General features: G+C 35.6%; 2 non-coding genes across 2 annotated transcripts; both read left to right on the top strand.

Moving 5' to 3' along the window:
- The first annotated feature begins 8,621 nt into the window (after positions 1-8,621).
- Trnav-cac lies at positions 8,622-8,694 on the top strand. Its single transcript has one exon. It is a non-coding gene; the product is annotated as a tRNA-Val (tRNA).
- Positions 8,695-8,889: 195 nt separating this feature from the next.
- On the top strand, positions 8,890-8,981 carry Trnai-uau. Its single transcript is given in 2 exon segments — positions 8,890-8,927; positions 8,946-8,981. It is a non-coding gene; the product is annotated as a tRNA-Ile (tRNA).
- The last annotated feature ends 11,067 nt before the right edge of the window (positions 8,982-20,048 follow it).

Consider the following 20,048-nt stretch of genomic DNA (forward strand, 5'->3'; position numbering starts at 1 on the left):
TAAAACTTCTTTTATGACAGTTTGTTCTTTTGAATTTGAAAGGAAATTATTGTTAAATGAACCAGGACTTTCCTCCACCATTCAACCTACTTTCTGTTTAATTCCCTGTAATTTGTTGTCATTTTATACAACACATTATATTTAATGTAGCATATTTTTCATGGGTAATGAAATATACTCAATCAGGCAAAAATAAAAATAAGATATTTTTCATAAAATATTTATTACTACTATAAGTAAATGTCATCTATACATATCACGCTATCTCGGGGCATATGTGAAATGGTGCAGGGTGGAGTTGAAAGAAATATCAGTACTTTAAAATTGTTAAAAAAGAAAGGTTTGTGAAAAAATTGATCGACAGTTACATAACTGGTAATTTTTTGAGCTCATTTCTCCAGGCCCGGATCTACGATTTTTTCTGACCGGGGCAAAAATTCACGATGGCGCCCCCCCCCCCCCACCCTTCTAAGGTTCGTAGGAAAAATCTAATTGCATATTCGTCATCGCTTTCAACCCGAGTTATTTTTTTCACTAGTTCGAGGTCGTATAGATTATGCAATTAGATTTTTCCTAAGATGAGTACTTTGGGAAAAAAATCACTCTTATTTTTTTCCCATTGTTTCATCAAAAGATATTTTTTCTCATTATTCCTTTAAAAGTTATTCTTTTCCCAAAATACTCCCAAAAATTGCATATTCGTAATCTACGACCTCGAATTAGTAAAAAAATGACTCGGGTTGCCATCGTTCGAAAAATAAAAAAGTTTGTAGTTACAAGAATGTCGTTTACAACCCGCCCTCGTCTATCGTTTTTACCCGCACTTCAAGAACAAAATTATTCCGAACAAAAATTTATTTTTTTAGCTACATATGTCGAGCCGGATCATTTTACATATTAATTCAAGGTCGAAGATCACGAATATGCAATTAGATTTTTGGAGGATCAGTATTTTGAAAAATAAATCACTTTTAGTGCAAAATTTCGGAAAAATTGGTCCACTTTGAGGAGCTGTAGCAGCTAGAAAAAAGGCACTAGTCATATGCTGTTTTTTTGGTGATGAATTGGTTCTTTGCAAATATAAAAAAACCACACTTCATTCATCTATCACGAACAGTTCAGATCTTATGAATTTTTCCGCGAAGGTCCAAAATTTCCGATTTTCCATCGACCATAACTTGAAAAATGATTTTTTTTTAAATATCTGTTTGCATATTCGTGTTCTATGTCCTCGAATTAGTGTACAGAATGAATTCGGTTGTGATCGGAGACCAAAAATATTCTTAAAAAAATCGCCCACTCTGTATATATTTCATTTTGTGAAAACTTTTCAAAACACTCAATTTCGTGAAACTTTTGTGAGACATTTTTTTGTATCTCTCTTAGTAACGAAGTTAAAGGGGGGCTCATATTATGGTGAAAAACTCGGTGCTTCTATGGAAAATTTGAAAAAATTTCAATCTTACCGATTTCCACCAATATTGGTGTTTTTACTAAGGCATAGATTACGAATATGCAAACAGAATTATGCTGAAAGGATTAGTTTTTAAGTTATGGTCTATAGAAAATCGGAAATTTTGGCCCTTAGTTCCAGATGAGAAGGCGATGAGTCGGCAGGCAAAGAAATTACTGCTTGCGACGCAGTGTGAACATATCAGCAAAGATTATAGAGTAGAGTAAGTATTATAGAGATCTGATATGCAGATCTTTCAACCTATTTCACCCAAGTGTGGCGGTCATTCGTAGATGACTGAATAATATGCAGTTAATTGATCCCTCATTGATTTTAAAGATTTTAGGCATAGTGATGATTTATCATGTTTCCATTCTACACTTTCCATTTTAGAACTAGGAAATTAATTTTTTCCGAGAAAATCAAAAGTAAACAAATTTAAACCTCTGGTTGATTTTGGCGCCCCCTTGAGCTGGCGCCCGGGGCAAGCGCCCCGCTTGCCCCCCCCTAGATCCGGGCCTGCATTTCTCGCGATTATTATAAACGGCTGACGGCTGTAAATGGTTTTTCAAACCTGTCATTTTTCTCGACGTTCACTGACAGTATCTTCAATTTCGGTAGTGGACTTGATGTGAGTTATGAAGCTCTCAGCTGCCTGTATCCTAGATGGCCTCTGTGACAAACTTTTCTTCGCCTTCTGCTTGTGGCTCAAATTCAGCAATAATATTCATTTGCTCTTTGCTAGCTAGAAAAAAGAATGAAAGATGGTGATCATCTAAAGCCATTCAAGACTATAAAAGCTCAAAAGATTTGTCTGATATTGTATACTCACATTCTGTCATACAGTGGAAGTTTCAAAGTGCACACACTAGTAGGGGAAAGTGGGGGGAATTGGGAACACTTAATTTCAAGCGCTAAAAAATTATACAAAAAATTAATAAAAATATAAAACTTCCATTAAAAAATGAACTCTGCTCATTTATGTACTAATCGGAAACAAAAAAGTATAAAAAATCAACGTTTCCTTAAAAATATCAACGAAAACAAAAAATACTATCGTTTCTATTTACCCGACACCCTATGGGGTAATTGTGAACAGTCCCGGGGCAAATAAAAATGAAATGGGATAATTAGAAATGGCACATATCACAAAAGTATCAAGTACCCACTGCTTGTTTCTCTCAGTTGCAGCTCAGCTTAATGTAAGCTTTTCGTTTCTTAAATCTTCGAACCCACAGCGGGGATATTCACTTTTATATTTCGTTTCGGTCTTCTTTTAATGATTTCTTGGTATCTAGATACAACACATTTCAACGTTAAAATATTTTTGAACTATCAACCAGAGCAGCACAAAAGTGATTGGAAACGAAAGGGATATAAGGGGCGTTCACAATTACCCACCTGATATCGTTTCTAATTACCCCAAGTTATCAAAAGAATTAAAAATGGCTGGCATTCAATTATCCATTTTCTTTCAACTTCAAATCACGTAGGTTTAGAAAACACATAGTACCAGTATGGAATCAACAGAATATGGCACATCTTCAAAATAAGATAGTTACATCTGTTATAACACACGAAAAAATTATAGTTGAAATGCGAAAACAATTCTTCGACTCGCCGTTACAAGAAATATGCAACTTATCGTCGCAAATTTTGACATAAGCCCTGATAATCGCTAGATGAATCCGTTGAAAATGTTGAAGCCAGGGTTGCACATGAGGAAGTATTTTTTATGTAGCTGTTCCCAATTATCCGCCGTTCACAATTACCCCACTCTCCCCTAGTAGGTTCGTTCTTCATCACTTTTAACGACCTGCATATACGCAAACAAGGATTTTTATTCGAATAATCGATTTTTGAAATGCTCGCTCTCCGAGTATCCAAGTTTTGAAATCATCCTAGAACACCCATCAGCACTAAAATTCATTCACAGGCGAAACGATCTCAAGTAACCAGCGTCCCAAACGCGTTCCTTGTACTAACGCAAAACAGAAATCTTCGTTATTCCTTCTATAAACCCAACAGTTCCTGTAATGATCACATTTCAGTCTAGCTGCATCAACAAAATATTATTTCCATAACACAGGAATCCATTATAGAGAACACCAAAGTTTTGGTTCCTGCAAACCCTATATTTCTTCCTGTTCACACGGCATACTCCATCTAGTTTAACAGGAATCGAAATGTTAGATCCTCATTATGTTTCCAGTTTCTCTAACAAAAGTGTAGCGCAAAAGCAGAACGATTTGTTATTACAACAGTTCCTGTAATGATCACATTTCAGTCTAGCTGCATCAACAAAATATTATTTCCCTATACCAGGAATCCATTATAGAAAATACCAAAGTTTTGGTTCCTGCAAACCCTATATTTCTTCCTGTTCACACGGCATACTCCATCTAGTTTAACAGGAATCGAAATGTTAGATCCACATTATGTTTCCAGTTTCTCTAACAAAAGTGTAGCGCAAAAGCAGAACGATTTGTTATTACAACAGTTCCTGTAATGATCACATTTCAGTCTAGCTGCATCAACAAAATATTATTTCCCTATACCAGGAATCCATTATAGAGAACACCAAAGTTTTGGTTCCTGCAAACCCTATATTTCTTCCTGTTCACACGGCATACTTCCATCCATTTAAACTATTAAAAGGAATCGAAATGTTAGATCCACAGTATGTTTCCAGTTTCTCTTACAAAAGTGTAGCGCAAAAGCAGAACGATTTGTTATTACAACAGTTCCTGTAATGATCACATTTCAGTCTAGCTGCATCAACAAAATATTATTTCCCTATAACAGGAATCCATTATAGAGAACACCAAAGTTTTGGTTCCTGCAAACCCTATATTTCTTCCTGTTCACACGGCATACTCCATCTATTTTAACAGGAATCGAAATGTTAGATCCACAGTATGTTTCCAGTTTCTCTTACAAAAGTGTAGCGCAAAAGCAGAACGATTTGTTATTACAACAGTTCCTGTAATGATCACATTTCAGTCTAGCTGCATCAACAAAATATTATTTCCCTATACCAGGAATCCATTATAGAGAATACCAAAGTTTTGTTTCCTGCAAACCCTTCATTTCTTCCTGTTCATACAACATACTCCAGTTTGACAGGAATCGAAATGTTAGGTCGACAGTATGTTTCCAGTTTCTGTAACAAAAGTAGTTTTTATGTAACAGGATTTCAATTTACAGGCAATTCCAGTATACATTTTTTTTCAGTGAGTGCTAGTCAGAGCTCTGTTATCTAGAATGCAACTAACGTTAGAACTTCCTTCGAAGTCCCAGGAATGATCCTTGAAAATCTGAGCGCCTAGAATTTAAAGCACAGGGAGCCGAAACTATGGATGTTTGTCGTCTGGCACGTATCACGTACGGCTATAAACAATATTAAGATCTATCAAGGTGACAATGCGCCGTCAAAAGACGAGTGACGTCTCGGAATGTGCGTACCACGAGGTGTCCGAGTCCTCGGAGATGCGGGGGTGAGATATGGCGATCCGCGGCACTCTTGATTCCCGGAGCGAATCGGCGTGACAATATGCCGCGGACAAATGACAGACGTTTAAGGCTACGTGATCTGAACTATGCATACAAGAGAACAATTCAGATGCCACAGCTGTGTTAGTGTGAGAATCATCGGACGATGCGAAAATCTTGACTGCTAGTCTGCGAAAAAAGTTGGAGGTATAGCAGGCCAGATATGCCGCATGGTGTTCGTGTTAGGGAAGGTATGATGTTCGGTATAAGGTAGAATGTGGGCTAAAAAGTTACAGCTAATTAGGTACAACTGCGATGGAAATCGTCAGAGTGCCTGTGAGGTTTGAAGAAGTGGCTCGAAAATTATATCTGAGTGGTCATCAATACAATTGACAGCATTCAGATAGTTCTTCTTGAATATTTATGTCATATTGGGAATGTGATACAAATGTACACCGCGCAAAAAAATTAACGCACATTATGAAAAGTTAACTCTACATTGACTTTATAACTTATTTTTTATGTTCTCTCGGGAAGGTTTTGAACGAAACAAGACACATTAAATGGAAGAAAAATTCAAGATTTCACCGAATCTTATGTGAAAGAAGGGCAATGAACAATTTTCAAAATACTGAAATGCTGATAAGTGATTTAATGCTTGGTATTTCCACCTCTTGCGTTAATTACAGCTCGGTAGCGACGGTTCATACTCAAAATGAGTGATCTTAAAATATTCTGATCTAATCCTTCCCAGATTTCTCCGAGTTGGATTCCTAAGTCATTCAGAGTAGCTGGATGATTTTCTGAACTTCTCAGCCTTCTATTGAGGTTGTCCCAAACCTGCTCCATCGGATTGAGATCTGGAATTCTTGCTGGCCATTCCATTCGAGAGACTTCAAGGTACTCCTGAACGATGCGCGCACGATGGGGTCTGGCATTATCGTCCATAAAAAAGAAATTTTCACCAATGTATGGGGCAAATGGCACTACATGCTCTTCAAGAATGTTCCTTATATACTTATCAGCATTCGTAGCTCCATTATCAACGACCACTAGGTCTGTGCGAGCAGTTAAAGATATTCCACCCCATACCACAATCGATCCTCCCCCGAAACCAGTAGTATTCAGGAAATTGCACTGAGCATATCTTTCATGTGGACGTCTGTATACAAGGAAACGTCGATCACAATGGTAGAGGCAGAATCCAGACTCATCTGTGAAGAGAACTCTTTCACAATCGGCCTCTTCCCAATGGATATGCTCTCTCGCAAAATCCAAACGCGCCCTTCGATCGGCTGGGGTAAGAGCTGGGCCACTTGCCGCGACACGAGGCCTTAAATCATATTCTCTGAGGCGATTTCTTATTGTCTGAGTGCTAATTTGCACCTCATGAGGTTGCTCAAGCTGAATTTGAAGGAGGCAGTTGTCTGCCCGTTGTCTACCCTGTCCTGGTCTTCGGACATTCATACCTGTCTCCCTGAATCGCTGCAACATTCTGGACACACTTGTATGGGAAACTCCAAACCTTTCTGCAATTATTGTGTATGTCCACCCTTCTTCTCGCAAAACTACCGCTTGGGCACATTCCTCTTGGGTCAAATTGCGTGTTTCGCGTTGCCTAGCGATCGAGTGTAGAAAATCAAACGAAAGAAAAACTATTGATCACTAGAATTGATCGAGAACAACTGATTATGGAATGGAGCCAATACATTCAAAATCTGATAATATCATCTTTTTTATTCCTGCTGGGAAAAAACATCTGTATTGAAGAAAACCGTTGAAAGTGGATAACATATGCATGCATAATTCTGATAAAAATAATTATCATTGAGAACACCTTCAGTTGTAGAATAAATTTGAGATTTCCATAATGTGCGTTAATTTTTTAGCGCAGTGTATATAGGGAATCCAGTTATGGATTTTCATCAAGTATTGTCCACATCAATTTAATATTGATAGTGAATCAAACATGCATTTACCTAACTTCTGACGAGTAGTTCATATTCCTAAATTAATGTAAGTGCGAAGTTGTGCAAGCAAAATTCTGATAAATATTGACAGCTGTTCTCGAGAAAGAACGTGGTATAATTGAAGCAGATAGCGTTTTCTAATACAGGACGTCGCAAAGTTGGAATGAATTACCATCAATGGCTTTTTCCAACATAATTTCGAAAACTAAAAACCGGACAAACAAAACGTGCACACCATCCCTTATTATTCTGTCCCCTCGCACTCATATTTCAATTCATGCAGACCACCACGAAGGAAGTGCAGATTTCCTGTCGTTACAGATCTTATCACCAATCCCGGTGAGATACGATAACGATTTGGTCTTTAAATATTTATGCAATGTAGGCAGAGCTTGAATTGAGTGTTGGGTATCTGGAAAAATGAAACATGGTGTCTGTACAACAGTAGCCACCATGAATAAAATAGAAATAAATATTCTAGTCATCACCATAAATCAGAGGAGGTCCCAGATCTCATGGAGGGTGAAACTGAATTGTTTATCGAATTGGGTGGCAGAAGAAAGGTGTCTCATGGTAATCTTCAGATCTTCATCTGGGTTCCGTTCAATCCCTTCGAGGGTCATACAATGGGTTGGTGCGCTAAGCTGGTATTTTAGATTGATCTGTATTATGAGAAGATCAACATCAGATTTGAATGAGTAGTCTAGTGGCTAAATATGAGGAAACGAATGTTAAAATGAAAAATTGCTAGCAAGGCTTCATAATAATCTCAAATATCTATTAGCTACTGTGTTTTTCTACCAGTTACTGTTAGTAACTATTTGTAATACAAATTTCGTTTGTAACCTATCCTAGTGGGAAAATGCACCCAGTCTTTCGAAAATGAAGAATATGTTTTTTGCATTCGTTAGTTACTCGTTAGTATATAAGTATTAGTAACACCAAAGTTTTCGTTTGTACCTCAAATATAGTGGTAGAAAAACACATTCGGTTGGAATGTCTACCGTTAGTAACTATTTGTAGGACCACAAAAAAATTTCTTTTATAACCTAACCTATAATGGAAAAATGATACCCCCAACCAACATGCTAAGTTAAAAGAACACATTTTTCCGAAAATGAAGAATATTTTTTTGCATTCCTTAGTAACTAGTTGATATTTGTAGCACCAAAACTTTCGCCCATTTTTAATTCTTAGTTTTCATCTGATTTTCATTTGAAATTTTTTGTTGGATAGGAGGAAATCGAGAGTTGAGAGTTCACGATTGAAATCATTCAAGATGGCGATGTGTCGCCATTACCTACTCATTTTTTGAGTACATCCGCAATGGAAAATATAGCAGCATCCTGTCTTCTGACAACTTCGGAAAATTTTAATTCAACTCTGTTTTCAATGGGTCATCTTTCTTTTTTTCATTCTAGAAATTCGCAGATTTAAGTAACTACCTGGTATAACGAAAAAGTTCTCATCTGAACTAGGTTGGTTGGTACTAAAGTTTGAATTAGAAAATTAGATACATACTACATGAGATGAAAGAGCAATTTTCCTTCGATGTAGATTTTTGTCATATCAATTACTATATTACTCATAACATTTATTACTTTTAATGAATAATAAAATAATAAATAATCACAATATAGCAAATTATAAAAAAAATTAGTATGATTACAATGTATATTTGCTTCTGTCCCACAAAGCATACATGCGGTTTCGTAGTGTAGTGGTTATCACGTCTGCTTCACACGCAGAAGGTCCCCGGTTCGATCCCGGGCGGAACCATCCTTTTGATAAAGGAATAGGAAATCATATTTTTTGCCATATAAAAATTTGTGCTCGTGTTATGCTTTAAATTTTAATTATTAGAATTAGATTTAACTTTTTTCTAAACATCTTAAAACCTTCAGTTTTCAGTCGACTAATAATAATCATAATTTAGAAATGTCAGGAATTTTACCTCTCCTCATAATTTCCAGCGCTCCAGTGGCGCAATTGGTTAGCGCACGGTACTTATAAGTCAGTAAACGTGAGCGATGCCGGGGTTGTGAGTTCGAGCCTCACCTGGAGCATATTGTTTTAGAACTATTCTCAACTATGAATGCCCTTGAAACTGTAAATCTATTTGCTATATACCTATCATCGCAAATATCATTAAATTTCAGGCTCTTCTGCGTGGGCGTGTAGTAATCTAAATTTTATACGATTACAGCGAATAGGGTATAGATTGAATCAAATCGGAGAATTTGAAGTCTAAAAAAAAACCTTCGAAAATATTGCCAGAAAAATCAGGTGAAATTAAAAGTAGAGATACCAACTTGAATTTTACATAAATAGTTGTGAGATCAGAAAAAAATGCTTATCTACATACCTAACATGAAAAACTTTTCTCCTAAAGGAAACATCATTATTTTATGGCCTTATAATCACAACATAGACACTAACCAAACTGAGTGTACACTGTGGTATAATAAGAGTCAGTTTTAGGTACTCTGGCCATAACAGCTGAGGAGATCTTGCGGAGCTCAAATGTCGAATTTTCTTCATTTCATTTTTGGCATCCAAGATATAATATGATACTATTTTAACAATCACATTCGACTTTGAAGTGTCCTTCAGGGTCAAAATCAAATTAAGAGACACCATCGGATAGCCAGAAAAAACCACAAAAACTTTTCTAGGGTAGATACTTTTGAAAGACCCTGAATAATAAGAGAATTTCATCTGAATAAGTTCAGAGTTATTGTCAAAATTTGCTGATGAATTTGCTGTCACCTTAGAATTTGGTTTTATTTTTCCAATAGCTTAAGTCTGATTTTTTCTGTCAGTATTTCATTGTTGTGATACTACTATGAATATTTTGTTTGAATTTATTTAAAATGCAACTGTAACTTTTTGTGCCAGTAAATAGGCAGATATTTTGTTGCTGAGAATGATTTGAATACTTTTGGGGTTTTCTTCAACCTTTCTTCATTATTATAGGGATTAAAGGTTGCACTGACAATCAATCAATGACATAGGTACACTTAATATAGATATTTTTGTGTTATCTAAAACATCCGTTTTTCGTAGGTTTGTTAGTTTGATTGTTTGTTTGTTTGTATAATATTTGTCTACTCATAACTTCATAACCGGATATCCGATTTTCATGGGAATTTCAGTATAGTGTAGTGAATTTATCAGATTAGGTTTGCCTAATTCCTGAATAATGAAGAGATTACTAAAAATATCGTAAAAATATTTGTTTTTATTTTTCTTCATGGTGAGCGTTTTCGTTACATGCTTATTAATTTTTTGATCCTGATTTTTAGTAACCTATTATTTCTTTTCGATCTCATTTTTCATAGTGATGTTTGTTCATTTTCTATCCATTTACTCTCTTGAATTATTCTTATTGAATCTTAACAACCGTATTACCATGGAAAAATATTATGCCGGAGAAGTTACGGGTTTGAGCTATACTGAAATAAAAATAAGAATTACAAAAATGAATGAATATATGATTAATACGAAAATGTATGTTTTGGCAAAACTTCAAAAACATTAATCACTCAAAATATATGCCATTGATCTGAAAACACTTAAAAAAAGTAAACATCCAAATCAAATAAGTTGAACCATTTCATCCTCAATAAGTATCCCTACTTATTGATTCATTAATCAATGGCCAAATTATCCTCAACAATAAAAGTTCTTTCTATTTCTGACACAAAAATTCAAGTTTGTCAATAAAAAACCCCACTAAGACGAACTGTTCAATTATGCATTATGCGTGAAAAGTTGCGTGATTTAAAATAAAAATTGACCTATTCGATCAGTTTTCTACAAAATATAGTATCTACCTAATAAATGTTTAGTCAATTTCTAAGGTAGGTAGGTATAATTTTTTGCGCTGATTCTCATGCTAGGTATATATTTTATATATTTAGATTTTAAATGTTGAAACCGTTGGAGGTACAGCTTCTCTGAGAAGCAAACCGTTCCTCCTTATCTGATATCCCCAAACCAGACTGAAATAAATCTTTTCCTTCCTAAATTGTAGTCACCGAATCTTAATTCTCCGCCAACTCTTCCTGATAAATTGAACACCATAAATAAGAAATTAAAAGTTTGTTCCAAAGTTGTAATTGCCGAAATTACCATTCAGAAGACGAACGCGGAATCTGAAAGAATAAAACGAAAGTATCAACCGGCTGGTGTTAAAATTAAGATTCGGATCATGATGTGTAACACGACGTATATCTAATGAGATCGCGATTCTTTTTGTCGCAGAATATAAATACATCAAACGGCAGTCCGTTTTTAGACGCAAAGTTCGGGGAATCCGAAAAATATATGTTCGGACATTCCGATTTCATGTAGTGATGAATATTTCAATAAATTCGAACTATTTCAATTTGGAAAGGGGCTCTAATGTTGTGGGAAGGATGCTCTGGTCTAGGACAGCTGTCATGGGTGGAGATGTGAGGTGGTCAACTCGCCGACCTTCATAATGCCAATCCTTGCTTCTCGATTTCAAACAAATAAGATGTTTCATTTAGGATGGACAAATTCCTGATTTTGTCGCAGTTTCATTCTACGTGTCTACATCAGTTTTTACCAAAAAATAAATATTTATAACTTATTTCACCCCATTTCGAAAAAATATTGTGACAGCTGTCCTTGCCAAATGAAATGTTGCCTGGTGACTTTCAGAAAGTTCTAAAAAGACCATAGTATTAGAAAAAGTTGAAACAATAATAATGATTCATCACCTATAAAATGAGTAGATAGGAATAGAATACGAGTCAATACATAGCAGTTATCAAAAATAACAATAGTTATAAAATACACATACAAGGTGAGGCTTTGACTCGTACAAATATTTCAGCAGCAGATTCTTGAGGTGAAAAGAAACACTTTTTTCCTTCACCATTTTTTCCGATTAGGCCTTGATGAAAATATACAGTCTGTTGAAAGACCATAAAATTTTTTATTGTTAGTTCTATCTCATAAACTGTTTTATCGAATGAAATGAGTTTCGGAATATAGTTTTTCATTTATTTGATGAATCTTTTTCGAACCACGTCTTCCAGTTTTCTCATAATTATTATTATTATTATTATGAAGCTGAATCGATCTGCGATTTCGAGGCATTAGAGAATGGGTCCATAGGAACACGCCGACTATCCAAAAACCTTCCATATCTCGACTGATTTGTGAATAATACAGACCTCTATTGATGGTTCGAATTCACGTGCTCATTTTGGCCCATTTGCGTTCAAAGAAACATCTTATTACACGTGTTTGTCAAAACACGAAGGGTGAGTCTTTGATTCGTACAAATATTTTAACAGTAGATTCTTGAGGTCAAAAGAAACACATTTTTTCTATACCATTTTTTTCCGATTCGGCCCTGATAAAAAGATATAGCCATTTTAAGTTTTCATAATAAGCTATGCCACCCCTGGAGAAACAAGCTTAATCTATGACACTGCATATCTGTGGATCTTTTAAACAGAGTTGTATTCAGCCAAAATACCCAATTTTTGGAATAACACAGAAATTCTTTATTTTTGACATCAAATGCTCGAAAACGGCGCATTATACGAGGAAATATGGAGAATACTTTTATTTTCGAAACGTTCAAATATTCATTAGATAGTACCATAAAAACTCCAAAAATTCAGAGAACCCAACTATTGAAACCATGCTGGATGCTATCTAATGAATATTTGAACGTTTCGAAAATAAAAGTATTCTCCATATTTCCTCGTATAATGCGCCGTTTTCGAGCATTTGATGTCAAAAATAAAGAATTTCTGTGTTATTCCAAAAATTGGGTATTTTGGCTGAATACAACTCTGTTTAAAAGATCCACAGATATGCAGTGTCATAGATTAAGCTTGTTTCTCCAGGGGTGGCATAGCTTATTATGAAAACTTAAAATGGCTATATCTTTTTATCAGGGCCGAATCGGAAAAAAATGGTATAGAAAAAATGTGTTTCTTTTGACCTCAAGAATCTACTGTTAAAATATTTGTACGAATCAAAGACTCACCCTTCGTGTTTTGACAAACACGTGTAATAAGATGTTTCTTTGAACGCAAATGGGCCAAAATGAGCACGTGAATTCGAACCATCAATAGAGGTCTGTATTATTCACAAATCAGTCGAGATATGGAAGGTTTTTGGATAGTCGGCGTGTTCCTATGGACCCATTCTCTAATGCCTCGAAATCGCAGATCGATTCAGCTTCATCCATTTAGAGGAGGTACAGTTGTTACTGTTTTGGGAGGCATTTGTTTCAATGGACATACAGAATTGTTGGTGCTTGATGCTACCATGAATGAGCAAAAATGTATATAGCAAGTCATTGACAATATTATTTTATTATATATCAAGCCATAAATAAGCAAATATTGCGGAGATACAGGTTGAAAGACCCATGGTCGCTAGCCAATTAAATAGGCAATAAAACTCTGTTATTATTATTTTTATTGTGACAATATTATTCCTTTGTTTCATGCTGCAAATTTCCTTATTTTTGGACGACAATGTGCCACCACATCTTGCCAGAATTGTCAATGAAGCTCCGGAAATTCATGGTATGGCCAGACCACAATCAGCCATAAAGAGCTTTGGATTCTCATCAACCACCTCCACATACATTTCAAAAACTCAGGCGGCTTTTACGTCAACTCTGAAGAGAAATTCATCAAGACTACAACTAACTATCTGATCGAAAGTATGCAAAGGCGTTGTCAGACTGCGGTTGATGTTCGAGGAGGCGATAATACTCTTTACTGAATTAAATTTTTCAATTTTTTGAGCGGATTGATATTGTACCATAAATACTAAAAATAAACTTCCACCTGAAACTGCAAAACTACAATCAGCTGAATTAGTTTAAAGAACACAGGATTCAATCGGAATAAATATTGATTATATGTTTACAAATATAGGCTGCTCTTAACGATCCAAAAGACCTATATTAGAATATACATATTGCATTACACATTTTCATAAGTAGAGCTGTTCTGAAAAGAGGCCCAACTGTTTGGTTTCTTTTATATGTAGCCTCCTTTCAGTATATGTCGCAGGTTCATCATAATATCAGTCTTATTATAATACGCCTAGGCTTTTTCAATATGACTAGGCGTATTGTCAAACTACCAAAGTAAATTGAAATCGGACAATATGACTGATTATTGACTGACAAGCCGTCAGTCGTATTACCATACGGCGAGTATAACCAATCAGAATCCAGAGTATTCGCGCGCTTTTGCATTCTGTCTATAATAAGCCTAATGAGCTACAGGCGTATTATAATACGCCTCAAATTGTCAGTCAAATAGTCAGATCCTGAATTATTTCGGTGGTATTGCAATGTGCCTAGTCGTATTGAAAAAGCCTAGGCGTATAATAATATGACTGATTTTACAATAAGACTACGACAACTTCATTACTGTGGAAATCAGTCATTTCATCACTCGAAAACCATCGGCTTAACAGTCCATCTATGGTGCCAATTTGGTAAACATCATTGAAGATTTCTACTACGGTTCCTTAGATATTTTTAGAACCCAGAGGTCCTCTATCTACTTTAGGAACTCTGATTGCTACAGCTTGATCTAACTCAAGAGGTTTCAATTTCTTATTACTCACGTTCAGCATTTTTTCTGAAGATCTTTTCTTTGGTTCATGACTATTTTCTTCATTTTTAAATAGCATTTGAATGTAGGTGTGCCCACAGATGTATTTTCGAGAATAGAAACCCTATAATAAGTATACAGTATACTTTCCAAATGCGATCCAAACTTTTCATTCTGAGAAATTCCGCGTGTAACTACGTCACATTCGGAGGTCTGTCAAAATCTAGAGATACGCCACCCATGGTCTCAACGCCAAGGTTGTTATCGTGGTGGCGCATCATCCGCGGAAAAAACGGCCACCAATGCAGCGCGATCCGAAGGCGCTGACAAAAAGCGAGCAAAGGCGCGCGTCCGACGTAGTCCGGACGAAACGCGCGGAATGCGTCGCTTGGTCAGCGCCAAAACACAAATCGCCGGTCGCATGCATACATTCATTTCGCGCCGGTTTTTATTGTCCACCGCTGACTTATGAACGTCGGTGACATTCTGCAGGCCCACCATTATATCTGGTCGCTTTTTATTACCCTCTGTATTCATATGGAATCGACTAGATTGCGATCTATGACGATCGGCAGAAAAAATTTATGTCGGGAGGTTTGATTTCGCCTAACGTGGCTTAGGACTGGGCCTGATGGTGAGGCGACATCGGCTTCTCATTCAATCACGGTTATTAAAAACGGAATTGTACTGAAAACATACACATTACTCCAATTAACATCAACAAGCTAGATTTAACCGATATCCTTTTCTATACAGGGTTAGAACTATTTAAAGGCTGACTATAGGAATATCGAAAACCGTTAAAAATAAAGAGTGGCTTAAATCACAAAAAAGTAGTACACCAGTATAATTGCTATATAGGATTATGACTACACACCGAATTTCGTTTGGTTATCTCCATAAACAAATGAGTTATAAGAAAATGATAATCTTGATTTTCAGTTTTTTCGAGATATCTCAGGAACCTTCAGAGATATTTGGAAACTGTTTACACCCACCCCTCATCCTTGAATAATGCAACTTTCTCGTAATTTAAGCTACCCTGTGTTTCTAACGGTTCTCGATATCCCTATAGTCCCCTCCAAATAGTTCCAACCCTGTATATTATATACGTATAATCATTGTCTTTATTCAAGATTCAGGAGATACTCTTTGAATGTTAATGATGAAGGAAGAACACTAAGAACAACGAAAACTGACTTGTGGAAATCTGGATTGAAAGAGAACTGTAAGAAACGTGCCATCAGCGATCGAAAGAATAGGAGGTAGATCGGTTTCTGGCTTATTTGCCCGCAGTACCGCAAAACTCAGTCGATGATGACAACCGAACAGAGTAATTGCGTTACATCTAATTTTTTTAGGAACTGTTAGAAGGAAGTGTAAAGAAATGTGAAATCTCCTAGAATTCTGAAGACGCCAGGTGATAGCAGATTTTATTGAAGATAATTGACGATGAACTGAAATCAAGTTAAAATATCCAAATTTTACCTGAACCAGAGCCACAATAATAAACAATAAACTACAAAAATGGGGAGAGAAATTCGGGATATTTAATACCAAAATATCTTGGACCGTGTAGAGTACCTCTACCAAAAATTAGACCTGTAGATATAGGAGAAATTGACTAGGACAGCCTGTCAGAATATTGATATAATACTCGTATTACATGCTGCCAAGTATAAGTACATTCTCTTAATCTGACGCAAATGTATAGATGTGTGAGAGGGTGTCAAACTTGCAAAAAGAAAACGTCATGTGTACAGAGTGGGCAAAATTCGTTGTCTACTGAGAGGATCTCGAGAACTATAGCAGCTAGAAGAAAACGGATGACACATTTCCGTGCTCTTTTTCGGAGAAACAAGGAATGGTGAAAACCGCAGCCTCCTACGATACTTTGTTTTTGAATTCGACAATTTCGTGAAGTTCTCATAACTTTTTTGTCTTTGAAGTTACAAATCTGAAACTTGAACCTTCTACATGCACTTTTTTACGTAGAATCCACTGAGGAGCTCAAAATATTTTTTCATTTCCAATAATTAGGTGAACTTTCATTTTTTTAAATGCAAACTTTTATTGAATTTGATATTTTTGAATTGCAAAAAAATTTTTTGTCAGCAGATTCTACGTATGAAAGTGCCTAAAAAGGTTTAAGTTTCAGATCTGTTACTTCAAAGACAAAAAAGTTATGAGAACTTTTCGGAATCATCAAGATTTCAATTTTTGTTTTTAACTCGAAATCTAAAAATGATAGGCCGATTCTGTTTTCAGATTTGGATTAGTCACGAAAAAGAAGCTAGAGAATGTGCCATCCGTTTTCTTCTAGCTGCTATAGTTCTCGAGATCCCCTCAGTAGACAACGAATTTTGCCCACCCTGTACATTAGGGATCGCGATGTTTGTTTTTCTTATTCTGAAGCTCATGATTCAAGAATCGGAAAAAATATAATCGGACACTTCGGACAGTTTCGGCAAGACGGAACTTTTAATTACGTCCTCTACTGGGCTTCAAATCGTTTTCGCATTCATTTTAAAAGTTGAGCATAATATTTTCTACAAATTTTGTCCGAAGCAATTTTTTCTACGTCAAACCGTTTTTGAGATATATGGCGATGAATGTACATTAGACTGGGATTCTAGCTAGATTGACCTTGCCCTTTCGTATGGCTAAGCTGCTCGCCCTCATCACCTTCTAGCTCGAAAAGCATTTAGAGTTTGTAGAATTGCTTCAGACAAATGTTGTATGAAATTGTATTATCTACGTTCTACATCTTTCATAATGAATACAAAAACGATTAGAGGTACAGGAAGGGAGATTTAAAAAAAATGACTTTTTATCATCTTCAAACTATCAGATTGGGAAACCTCTCCTGAGTAGTATTAAATTGATGGGTCAACACGTCTGCAACACCGAGATTAACCATCTATATGAAAATCTGACACGCTCGAACATGTGCAAGTGACAATTTTTTTTTGCATTATCAAATGACCGCTGTGACCTTGCGTCACGTCCGAATTGACAGTCTCTTGAAAATTAGCTTCCTCGTGGCCCTATTAATATGTATATCAGCTGAAAATCTGACACGTTCGAAAAAACATTTTTTTCTCAATTTTCAACCAGCCTCACCTGGCATACTGTCAGATTAACATGAATTTATTATCAGAGATCTTCAGGCATATGCAGTATCTTCATCTGACACGCTCGAGTATGTACACCTGACGATTTTTCACATCTCTGAAAACCTGCAGACGCTTTCCACACCGCTGAAAGCGCATACATCATGTTTTACAATAATAAAAAGGCTTTATTTTTCAACCTGAAGTGTCATCCGATCAATGGTTGTTTTTGTTTTTAATTTTTCTCCACAACACTAAATAATTGGCACCACAATATTGCTGGAATTCCAGCAAGAAAAGATTTTGAGGAACTATTATAAGGTCAATAAAATAACAATAAAATGTTTTTTTTTTCAATAATATAATCTATATGATTTTGATTTTTCAGAACATCTCTAGAAAAGTTCCAAATAATTTTATATCTTCAATAATCAATGTGGTTCGTGTAGTATAAGGCAGAAGCGTTTAGTCATTAAAATCATACCAGTGAAGGATATTCTTCACTTTTTTACAGCATCAACATATTGCATCATAATTTACTCTACTTCTGTTTGAAAAATTCATTACGAAGGCCTACTACCAGATTCGAAAGACCAAATAACGGAATATTCTCAAGTTTATATTTTCGGTTCAGCATATTTATATCCTGCTCATCATCTTTCGAAGAAAAGGAAACTTAAGAAAGAATTATAAGGAATATTCTTCAGATATCAGAAAGTCAATAATCCATCTGCCGTGCCTAACAAATGAGCAAATAACGAGGGTCAAACCTAATGGGGCTATATTATGATTGGATTATTGAGAGTGGATGAAACAGGCACCCTGCTGCTACCATTCTAACGTTAAACAGATCCAGGGGATCCAGCCAGTCATCCTCAGCATTAGCTTGCACACCAGGAGTCGCCTACAAGTGTACAAGTCATCTATATAGTGCGCCAGATGAATCTGCAAGCACAAATTAAAATTAGAGAACTGGTATGAGAGGAGAGGTCAAGTAGGACAATGATCAATTTTACTGCGATTATCTGAGATGAAAAAAGATCGAATACATTCTTTCACCGCCATGTTGGTTCATTTCAATCTTCCAAAACGTATAATCCTGCTCATTACTGAAAAATGATCATGTTTTTCTCCTTTCTGTGAGTGTTTGACTTCATTCGAAAATAGTTGACGAATAATAACTAATAAGTCTTGATAATCACTTTTCAAATAATATCCATATTTTCATTTGTTCGATGAATGAAATAATTTAGAAAACATTTTGAAGCATTCAACACAATGGCATTAGTGAGTTTATGAATAGATTTCTTTATTTTCATCAGTTCCATGGCCTCAACAAATAATAACATTTCACGTACTAGTTTTCGAATGAAAAGTTGATTTTTGAGGTATTTTTCGACTGCAGACATTTTTCGTCAGTTAACTCTTTTCTGTCGTCATTTTAATAGGACACGATACAAGAGCTTAGAGCGTCGAATGAATACTTTTCGTGAATCCTCGATTTCATAAAAACTTGAGTTCTTATGAATAATAACTGTCATTCGCTGTTGTCAAATTGATTCTTAATGAAATCCGCTGGATTTCACGAGAATATTAGGACATGGTTGAAAAAGTGACAGCGACATGGATATCAGTAACACTCATCTGGAGTTGCTGGAATTGGCAGTTACGGCGACGTGGCCAGGGTCAGCAAACAGGTGAGTACTTACTTCCATAAAGGTATGTGAGCCGTGAGATAATCGAAAAATTGTTAGCATTAAGTCGATACTCCTTAAGATCATACTAACTAATCACGACTATCTTCCAAACTATACCAGATAGAAATTTTGTCTCTGGACAAAAAATTTCCACCTCTGCAAGTCCTTGAATATTATGTCTCACAATTCTTGATGATTTATTTTTGTTCTAAACTAACCTTTTAAAATGGAAATTATATATCTAATTAATCTGAAATAGTTCTTACTCATTATCTTTCTTTTTAAACGACTTCTATGAAATTTTCAAATCGTTTAATGTTTTCTTCATTGAGTGAATTGATACTCTTTTTTTTCAAATAGCCTCCTAGATTTATCTTCTACTCTCGACTTTTTTCGTCCAACAATCATATCCAATTATTCCATCGAAAAAATACACAAAATATTTGAATAATTACAGAAATCACAGATTAATCAGGCAGTTTGAAATTGGGGTTTTCCATTTTTTCAAGTTTTTCCTTGATAACTCTGTTTTCATTTTAGACATCGAGTTTATTCAGGTAATCCCCACTCTTCTTCATGTTAGAATCGACTGAAATAATAAGAAAATATAGGTTGTAATTTGAAAATCTTGAGTTTTGATTAATTCGAATTCGATCTTCTCATATACACCCTGTAAATTTTCAGTGCAAACGGTA

The sequence above is a fragment of the Coccinella septempunctata genome, chromosome 5 (genome assembly GCF_907165205.1).
Source record: "Coccinella septempunctata chromosome 5, icCocSept1.1, whole genome shotgun sequence".
Classification (NCBI taxonomy): domain Eukaryota; kingdom Metazoa; phylum Arthropoda; class Insecta; order Coleoptera; family Coccinellidae; genus Coccinella; species Coccinella septempunctata.